Genomic DNA, 10,840 nt, shown 5'->3' on the forward strand with positions numbered 1-10,840 from the left:
ATCAGTAGTCTTTCACTGATTTTAAAGGACACCATTGTTGTTGCTGGGACTTGATTCTAACACACGGCCACTGTTAGAAATGACCTGGGTCCCCCAGGAATGTGTGCGATAAAATCCTCTCCTGTATTTGTGGATGTAATCCCAATTAAGAATAGGGCATTCTGTGTTATGCTAATACGGCTAAATCAGTATAGGGAGTGTCTTAAACCATCACCTTTCAGAAACAGACTGAGATGGAGGACATGGCCCTCCCAGATGAAGAGGGGACCAGAAATGAAAGGGACCAGGGGCCGTCTCCTGAGAGGAGAGAGAGCGAGCCTTCCCCTAGAGCAGTGGTTCTCGACCTCCCTCACGTGCCACAACCCTTCAGTACGGTTCCTCCTGTGTGGTGACCCCACAGCCATAACATTATTTTCGTTGCTACTTCATCACTGTCATTTTGCTACTGTTATGAATTGGGTGACCCCTGTGAAAGGGTCATTCACCCCCAAAGGGGTCGCAACCCACAGGTTGAGAACCGCTGCCCTCGAGCCTGAATTCAGAGTTTTAGATTCCCACTGTGAGAAAAGACACGTCTGTTGTGGTGTTTCTGTTAGAGCAAACACCCTGCGAAGTCACGTGCAGTCGTGCGTGTTGCGTGTGGTGGGCTGTGAGTAAAACCACACTCCGCAGGCTTCCAAGGCCGTGACCTTCCTGAAGCAGACCACCGCTTACTTCTGAGGCAGCCCGGGCTGGGTCTGAACGGCCAATCTTTAACGCAGGAGTCCAGCACTGGGGCCCTAACAGACATCACAAACAAGGTTAAATGCAAGGGGCCAACAAAAGAAGATATTTACAACATGTGACACAAAACAGAAAATAATATCCAGAATACAGAAAGGACAAGAAGAGACCAGCAAACCCCAAGAAAAATGGCCAATATGATTTTCACCAGCAATCAAGAAAATGAAAATTGGAAATTATTTCCCCTGAAACTAGGAACTTTTTTCAAATCTGATAGTACCAAGTGTTGACTGAAATGTAGGAAAAGGCAACCTTGTTTTGGGAAAGAATCTGGCACTATCCAGCAACAGTAATCATGTGCACAATGCCTGGCCCAGCATTTCCACTTTCAATTTCAACAAGAATGGCTACTGCCAACATTTGTGGGGGGATTCTGGTAATGGGAAAAAACTGGCAATCATCCAACTGCCCATTAGGAGACCGCACCAAACCCAGAATGGCGAGATTCTGACTTGGAGAGACTCTGCAAGGGCAGAGAGGAACTGCCCAACCGGCTTTCCAAGGCTGCGCTCTTCAGAGAAGCAGACTGCCACATCTTTCACACATGAGCAATTGGTGGGTTCAAATCACCAACCTTGTGGTTGGCAGGTGAGCGCTTTAACCACTGCAGCACCAGAGTTTCTTCATGAAGGAAGAAGATACATAAATTGTATATTCATTTACTAGCAGGTAAAAGGAATAAGTAGAATCTTATTTAAAAACAGTAGAAAATGGAAACAGATTGCACAGCACTAAGTACAGCACAGTACTGTCTGTATAAAACATTACTATTAATTATGGGTACACATTTATGTAATAGTTATAAAAATATGGATTGGCTACAAAGCAAATTTATAAGAAGAGTCGCCTTTGGAGAGAGAGGAACAAGGATCCAAAGCTAGATGTAAACATTTATTCATTGTGGATAGTGAGGACAAAGACGTTCTTAACTTTGTACTTTTTAAGTAAAAAAGATATAATCAGAACAATTTTTTTTAAGAGTGAGAAACCAGAAACTCCTAGAAATCCCGCTGGGGCAGGGGACTGCTTGATTCTGGTATATCCAGAGCCTAACAGCTGTCCAGTAGGAGAAAATGTTTGAGTTAATCAATCAATAAGAAATGATGGTTTCTAAAAGTCAGCTCAAGGTTGAAAACAGCTTCTGTCTGAGGGAGAACTAAGAAACAAACAAAAATCCTTGTCTTTATGAGATAAAGTTAGAAATTTGTACTGTCAGACAGTAGTAAGCATGAAGCGGGCGGGCAGGGCAGAGGGTAGCGAAGTACTGGAGAGGGTTACAATGTTCTCTAGGATGGCTGGATCTTATGGTAAGTTAAGGAATAAGGCATTGAAGGGAGAGAGGGAGCCAACACTTCCCCAGATGACTGAGGGAGACTTCAGGCACACGGCGGCGAAGATCCTGAGGCTAAAGTAGGTTTGGCACTGTGATGAACTGCAAGAAGGCGACGTAAAGGAAGTGAGTGAAGAGTGATGGGAGATGAGAAGTGACAGGGCGCAAGGAGAAGGACACATGAAGCCTGGCTTTTCCTCTGAAGTTCCTCTGAGCAGAGGAACCGCATGGTCTAACCTGGTTAGCTCTAACTGGGGTCATAATAAACTATGGGTAACATTTTGAAGAATGTTATTCCAGAACATTTCACTGTGCTCATTTGGAACTTGTACAAAGACCAAGCAAAAGGCAGTCATTCGAACAGAAAAAAATAATACTTTGTTTTAAAAGGAGCAAGGGTGTGTGTTGGCGTGTATCATTTCATCACACTTATTCAGTCTGTATGCTGAGCAAAGAAATCAAGAAGCTGGGCTACATGAAGAATGCAGGATCAGGTCGGGAGGACGGCTTATTAACAACGTGCCATATGCAGATGGCACAGCCTTGCTTGCTGAAAGCCAAGAGGGCGGAGCACTACAGCGTTCAATATGGTTACATTGGAACATAAAGAAAACAAAAATCCTCAAAATGGGACAATAAAAGAACATCATGATAAATGGATAAAATATGTTCTTTGTCAAGGACTTGATTTTACTTGGATCCATAATCAATGCTCAGGAAAGCAGCATTGATTCAAGAAGTCAAAGAAATCAAATAACATACAAGGGGATACTAAAAAAACCCAGACTTGCACTGGGCAAAGGAGCGCTCGTAGAACACATCTTTCCTGCTAGATGCGCATCAAGCAACTCAATCTGAGTTAGTGCACCCAGTGGTGTCGCTAGGGAAGGTTCTCTCTGGTCACAGTGAATTTTTCGTAAAAGCAGTTTCACTTAAACCTTGTTTTTTAGTGATGGCCAATATAAGAGAACAGCATGCAGCTGTAAAATTTTGTTTCCTGCTCGGGAAAATGCCGCAGAAACTGTTGTGATGTTGAGCACAGCTTACAAAGGACAGCGTTATGGGGAAAACTCAAGCATATCTTGTTTTTCTTGTTTCAATAAAGGTGAAATATGTCGATAGGTAACACAAAATAAAACCCTGGGTGAGATCAGAAAGTTCTTCAAAGTGGAAATTTCCTTGAATTGCCTAGACCAAAGGTTATAAATTTTTAGCACAATATACAACAGGTTGTGTAACAGAAATATCTGAGGCCACATATGTACGATTTTTTAGTTTCCATATTTTAAAAATAGATATCATTGACTCAATAATATATTTTATTAAATCCAATATATCCAAAATGCTATCAATTTTGGCATACAATCAAAACATTATTGTGATGTTTTTTATCTTTTTTTCTTTCTTTCACATTCCGTCTTTAAAATCTGGTGTCTATTTTACCCTGATAGCACATTTCAAGTCAGATTCCAAAAAAACCAAACTCACTGTCATCGAGTCCATGCTGATGCACAGCCACCCTATAGGACAGGGTAGAACTGCTCCTGTGGGCTTCCGAGACTCTCTTTACGGGAGTAGAAAGCCTCATCTTTCTCCTGTTTTCAAACTACTGACCTTGTAGTTAGCAGCCCAACATATAACCACTACACTCTTTGGAGTCAAACGAGTGGCTCGCCTATTGAACAACAGCGCTCTAGAAAACACTCAGTAATGCCAATAGAGGAGCTGTGGTGGTGCAGCGGTTGAGAGCTCGGTCACTGTTTTTGTTATCTAGAATTTCCACAAATGGCTGGTCACAAACCAATAGAAGCGTGGTCTCTTAAATAGTTTAGGAGGCTACATGTCTGAATTCAGAGCACGGCTCTAGGAAGTTTCCTGGTTATGGCACAACTCTGCAGGAAGGTCTTTCACTACAACATCTGTGGGACCTCCATTCCTTGGAGATCTATCTGTCTTGACATCAATCTACATTGAACCTGTTCGGTTTTCAGTGGATGGACCCCAGGTCCAAAGGACCCAATCAGCTCCTGGCTCTTCTTTCTTGGTGCTAGTCAGATCCCCCTACTTCGTTTCATCTCTTGTAAAATAAAAGGTGATACCAGCTACACATACTGTTGCAAATGATTGGCTGACCACATCAGATTACATCAGCAAAGATGATAACCTCCTTAAATAACAGCCGTACCACTGAGAGTCATGTTCCGTGACAGGTGCTATCCCAAAGGTTGGTAGTTGCTCCAATGCAGCTTTACAACCTTAGGAACACAATGGCCAGTTCTTCTGGTTATTGTGGGCTAGCATAACTCAAGAGCAAGAGATTTAATGACAATAATGGGAACCATAAGGCTCTTTGGAGATCTAGGACAAGGCTTTATCTTTAGTGCCCTAGGATTACCTAGGATTCCTCTAATGTTTGATCACGTGGAAAAGCAGGCATTTAAGAAAACACACACACAGTTTCTTGGTTCCTATAGTAAAACTTAGTCAAGTTTCTTGGTTCCTATAGTAAAACTTAAGTCACATGCAAATAAATGCCAACCATTCATTCCTTGAGAGCAATGAACGGAGGTGCTTCAAAGCACTGCTGAAATAAAATGATATTAACTCATTTGTTCAACCAATATTTAGAAAGTCTATAAAGACGGCAAAATACTTCTATTTTGTGGTAGCACAGTGGTGAAAGAATTCAGCTGTTCACCAAAAGGTCGGCAATTCAAACACAAAAGTTATTCCTTGAGAAGACTATGTGGCAGTGAGGATTTACAGCTTCAACCCTGTGGGCAATTCTGTCCTGTTTGGTAAAGGTTATGAGTTGTAATCAAATCCACAGCAGTGGCTTTGATTTCTTTGTTTGGCTCTAATGAATATAAGATATATAATAATGAATGAGATATGGTCCTTGTCCTAAAATATTGACAGTCTAGTCTAATGGCTAGTTAGACTTAACTAATATGCTATATAGAAACGAGATAACTTTTTTAAAAAATTATTTTATTGGGGGCTCATACAATTCTTATCACCATCCATACATACATCCATTGTGCCAAGCACATATGTACATTCGCTGCCCTCATCATTCTCAAGATAACTTTTAATGTTATATAGCAGCACTAATAAAAATATAATATGAATCACAAATGCCTGCCATAGGGTAATTTAAATTTTTCTAGTAGTCACATTAAAACGCACACGCGCGCGCATACACACACACACACACACACACACACACACACACACACAAATTAGAATATAGTACCCCAAACCAGACCCACTGCCACTGAGCTGATTCTGACTTGTCACTTCTATAGGGTTTCTGAGACTGTAAACCTTTACAGGAGCAGAAAACCTCATCTCTCCCCTTCCCCCAACTGAGAAACAGCTAGCTGATAGGTGGGTTTGAACAACCAACCTTGCAGTTAGCAGGCCCAACACTTAACTGACAGTGCCACCAAGGCTTAATTTACCCGTATGTTCAAAGTATCATCCTCTCAACATGTAAATAACATAAAAGTTACTGAGCTATTTTACATTTGCTTTAATGTCTTGGAAATTGTGCATCCTTTATATTTATAGAGTATCTTAATCTGAACTAGTCATATTTCTTTTTTCAGGGGAGAGCGCAAACGTGTCCCCCCACTACCACAAACTATGCAGTCGAATTTCCCACATTTGGGGAAATCGCAGGGGTCAGCACATCCGGAGTGCAATGGGTGAGCCTCGCCCTGGGAAAATCACCTTCGTGATCATGGTACCTCCCCTGCCAGGTAAGTGTGAACTAGTCATTTTTCAAGTGCATTGAACAGCACAGGTACCCAGAATAGACCTTTTCTTTTTTAGAAAAATGTGAGGACTGCGGACATTATAAGAAGGCAAAGAAGAGTATAGGTGGAGGCTTGAAGATGTTCGTCAGTTCAAGGGAAGGAGTGAAGGAGCAGAGGAAAGGGGAGGATCATTGGCGAGGCATGTGGAGAGAGGATCGAAGATCAGGAGACAGTGCACATTGGAGGGCTTAGCCTGGAGGGAAGAGGGCCACACTTTCCTTTGACACAGGTAGAAAAGCAGGAAGAATTCAATACCAATACAGGTACTTTGGGTGAGTGGAAGTGGGTAGAAAAATAGGTTGAGCTAGTTTAAGTCTCTCATTTTCCCAGGAGGCCATCACAGGCCCCCCTATCACCATCACCATGAAAAATTGGAAGGGGCTACATCTGCGGCACAATTGAAGGAACAATTCCCCCAGGAGGTGTGCGTAGAGCCATTTTCATCTGTCACGCTCATTTTCTAGCTTTCCTTTGGACTGGTCGCTCTTGAGTTTTGCCACTTTGCCTCAAACCACAGATGTAATCGCATGGATTCCTTCTTTCCGATCTTCATGTCTTCAGCAAGCACATCCCATGTCTGCTCTGTTTCAAGCACTGGGTGAGGCACTGAGCACTCAAAGATTAATGAGGCATGTTATCATTGTTGGGACATATTATTCGTCATTTAAGATATGTAGAGTCCACCCTGCATATGGACAGTTTCTACACCCATGGATACAGACAATCTTGGATAAAAAAAGAAATTTTGGGAGGAAAAGTGGAGCAAATGAAGCAGCCAAAGCAATTCCTCAGTGGCAAAGAGGAAGCCCAAAATGCTATTTACATACCATTTGGATTATCCTACGTATTACATAAAAAAAGACCCTAGGTGGCACAGGGGGTTGTGCTTTGGCTGCTAGGTCCAAGGTCAGCTGTTCTAAACCACCAGCCACTCTCAGGGTGAAAGAGGAGGCTGTCTGCTCCCACAGAGTTACAGCCTTAGAAATCCAAAGGAGCAGTCCTCCTCTGTTAGATGGCGTCACTGAGTCAGAAGCAGCTAGAAGGCAGTGGGTTGTTTGAATGCTGTTTTGTTGCTGTTGTTGGGTATAACTAGTAAACTAGAGATGATTTAAAGTAAGTGGGAGGATGTGTGCTGGATAGATGCAAAATTACACCATTTAATGGAAGGGACTTGGGGAATCTCAGGATCGGGAGATGGGAAAACAATCCCCTGTGATCCTGAAAAAGATTTGCAATTAAAAATGCAAAGGCGCGCTGCTCAGAACTTTCCGGATGATAGAAAGGTCCTACTCCATGGTGGTGGCCAATAGCCACAAATTTTCTTTCTTTAATTAAAATTTTAACTTTAATAGTCACACGTAAATGCTACCAAACAGGTCTAAGTCTTAGAATACGCCGTGCAGATAATGGCAATTCCACCACCACCAAGGCACTGTCACCCTAAAGAGTCATCCACATAATATGCTGCTGCAAATGAGCACGCTCTGAATAGCGTTTGCACCAGAAGACATGAGAATTTTCTCAGCTCAAAATGACTTCTGACGCTGTGAGCCAGCAAAGGAAAAAAGGGCAGAGGGAGGAAGAAAATTTTAAAAGGCTATTCCCATCTTTTCTTTTTTCACTCTACTTTCCCAAGGGAAAATATCAACCTTCTGATTTTTCTTATGTCAAGTAGTGAATATACTCTGCCGAGTTACGCTATCAAATGTTTTTGTCTAGAAAAATTACTAGGGCAAAGGGCTTATTTAATAAAGTGGCAACATGTCCTTGATAGGATAATGTAAGCAGTTGGAAATCGGGATTCCTGTAATGAACAATGTGGCTGAAACACTTAACAAAAGGAAATCCCGTGAGGTGGGTCCCCTCTGTCGCCTGGGGTTGTTGTGAGTCGAAATCAACTCGAGGGCAGTAACAGCAGTATGGCATGAAGCAACCTTCCTCGCTAGGTGCTTATCAACTTTTCTAAATTGTACCATTTATCCAAAATAGCAAACTACATCCACTGCTAAGAGACACAATGATTCGATCCACTGAGGCAATGAAAGTATAACGCATATGCTCGAGTATAGGCCGAGTTTTTCAGCACATTTTTAATGCAGCTTTTGTGGTAAAATTAGGTGCCTCGGTGGATATTCTGGTTGGCTTATATGCGAGTATATGGTAATATACACTTTGAATAATCCCTGTGGCAGTAACTAGAATAACTGTTTGTGACTCCAAAAATCAAACTCATTGCCATTGAGTTGATGCTGACTTATAAGGACCCTAGAAGACAAGGTAGAACTGCCTCTGTGGGTTTCTGAAACTGTATCTCTTTACAGGAGTACAAAGTATATCCTTTTCCAGCAGAGCGGCTGGTGGTTTCACACTGCTGACCTTGCAGTGAGCAGCCCAAAGCATAACCACTAGGCCATCAAGGCTCCTAACTGTTTATGACTGGGACAGTAACATGTTGTTGTTGAGTAGGTTCCAATGCAGAGACCTTCCATACAACAGAATGAAACTCTCCAGTCCTGTGCCAGCCTCACAATAGCGGCTATGTTTGAGCCCAGTGTTTGTAGCCATCTCGCTGAAAGTCCCTTTTTCCATTGAATTTAAGTGACTAAACAACCTTAATCTGAGCTTCAAAAGTTTGCACAATGGCCCTGGTCTGCTTATATGCTCAAAGATCTTAAAAAACGTCTTGGCCATCACCAGACACCCTAAGGGAATGAGTCACTGAGCCTGAGGGCTTAGGACCATAATATTGGGGATACACAGGCCAACTGGCATAACGTACTAGGAGTTCCATATCCTACTTTGGTTAAGTAGCAAGCGGGGTCTTAAGAGCTTATGAGTAACCATGTAAGGGGCCACCGCTAGTCTTTCCTGATCCAAAGGCAAGCAGAGTGAAGAAAGGCGCCTGGAAACAAAGAATCACCCAAATCCTACCCTCCACAACTGAGGTAAGAAGAACCACATGGTGTCTGGCTCCCACTACTGATCCCTCTAAAAGGAAGCACAATAGGAGGTTCTAGGTAGAGTGGGAGAAAACTCAAAATCGCCTTAAAGACCTGGCTTACTGGTTAGAGAGAGGCTGGTGGGATCCCTGAGGCTACCACCCTTTAGACACCCTTTAACCTCGAACTGAATTCCCCACCCCCCACCACCACCAAGGCTCAACTGTCAGCCAAAAGATACACAGGCTGGCAAAGCGCTCATTAAAACAATCAACTAGTGAGCTCAAAAGGGCAGCCCTTGCTCAGCAATAAGCTTCGGAGAGATAGCATTGGAGGAGAAAGGAAAATGGAAAACGCTGGGAGAAAGTGAAAAGAGTGTTAATAAACTGTGGGGTTTGCATACACAAAATAAAATGTGTAGGAATTGTTGAAATGAAACCAATTGGCTCGGTAAGCTTCACCCAATCACAATTTTTTTTAACAAAATAAAGAAATCTGATGAATTTGACAGTAAAACCAGTGAGGTGAGCAAGTACATCAGAGAAAGCATGTTTGGGCACGGCACCTCCTTTTAACTTGTTAACCACCTCCGTAATGCTACCTTGACAATTAATCACACAACTTTGGGGCCTTTTATTCTGTGATATTCGTTGAGAGCCCATTTTAAGCTAGATTTGCCTAATGTGAAGATGTGTGTGGTTATGCAACCAGGATTTTATTCAGGCACATAAAAATACCCAACAATGAAAAGTAATGTCTTTATCAACTAGGAAAAACTTCAAGAAAGTGTTTTCAAATCGTCTTCCAACCACGCAAAATAACCATCAGATAAAACAGCCTCTTACATATGCAGATAGGGGAAACAGAAAGCATGAGACTAGATCGATAATAATTAACTCCCAGGGTCAAAACCAAAGTATTAAAGCAATATGGTTTTAAAACGACACCATTAGCTTCCACTCCTAATAAGGCATATATCTGGGATATATGAATTTACAATTAGTTAAAAATAGAAAACCTACATTTGTACCAGGGACTGGCAGGCTTTATTTATAAGACTGAAACCAATTTTCTTTTTCAGACTGACGTCTACTGCCAACCGAAGAACCAGAGCCTGTTTCTGAAATAAATAAGTATTTAAAAAAAAAAAAAGCTGTTCTAGAACAAGAAAAAAGAGGTAGCCATGCTTTTAGCTTCATAAAAATCTTCACCCACCAAAAAAAAACAACAAACAGTTTCTGAATCACTAAGATGTATCGCCACTGTTTGAATTAGCAAATAAAAAAAACCTGAATTGCAGAAGTACTCCATGGGATTTGGATATTACACAGCAACAGGGCCTCAAACATATAAAGTTAAGTGTCTCAGGCAGGCCCAATTTCTGTCCTTCATTGTCACTGTTGCTTCAATGCTGTAATTTGGGGGGTGGGTGACTGCACTTGCCGGGCGGCGAGACAGATTTTTCTCTCTCTGAATTAATTCTGGGAAAGACGGCGCTTTCTACATCTTCCGTCATCTTTTTCTAACCTCTCTCGACTCCAAAGGTGGCAATACCGAAAAGGCAACCACGGTTCCATACCTCTTTTCGTTCCAACTGCCTTCTAAAGAGAAGAGGAAACGTGAGGCTCCCATTACAAAAGTTTCTCTCGGGGTGGTTGCGGGCAAGGTAGGGAGGAAGCCGGCACAAGTATGGCACACCTGTCCCGAAACCAGCGGGGGCAGTTCGAATACTCTTTGTCGCCCGGGTAAAGCACTGCTTTCGTTGCAGGGGGGAGACCAGCTAGGGCGCTGCTCCCCGGGAATCAGCACAGCGTGGAATTGTGACACTGCTTGCAACCGGTGACTCGCGCGGGCTCGTCCTCCCCGTCGCTCAAACGTGTCCCAAATGGACCGAGGCAGCACCGCGAGCCGCTTCTCACCTTCCTTCCTAGACCTACTTTCCCGCCGCCTTCCTCGCCCGGCGGCCT

The 10,840-nt window shown here is 42.7% G+C and overlaps 1 non-coding gene across 1 annotated transcript; it reads right to left on the bottom strand.

Annotated features, from left to right (window-relative positions):
* Positions 1 to 5,721: 5,721 nt before the first annotated feature.
* On the bottom strand, positions 5,722 to 5,885 carry LOC115871295. Its single transcript, XR_004047221.1, has one exon. It is a non-coding gene; the product is annotated as a U1 spliceosomal RNA (small nuclear RNA).
* Positions 5,886 to 10,840: the final 4,955 nt, after the last annotated feature.

This window comes from Echinops telfairi, unplaced genomic scaffold (assembly GCF_000313985.2).
Source record: "Echinops telfairi isolate 266 unplaced genomic scaffold, ASM31398v2 ScPeMD7_4225;HRSCAF=4972, whole genome shotgun sequence".
Lineage (NCBI taxonomy): Eukaryota > Metazoa > Chordata > Mammalia > Afrosoricida > Tenrecidae > Echinops > Echinops telfairi.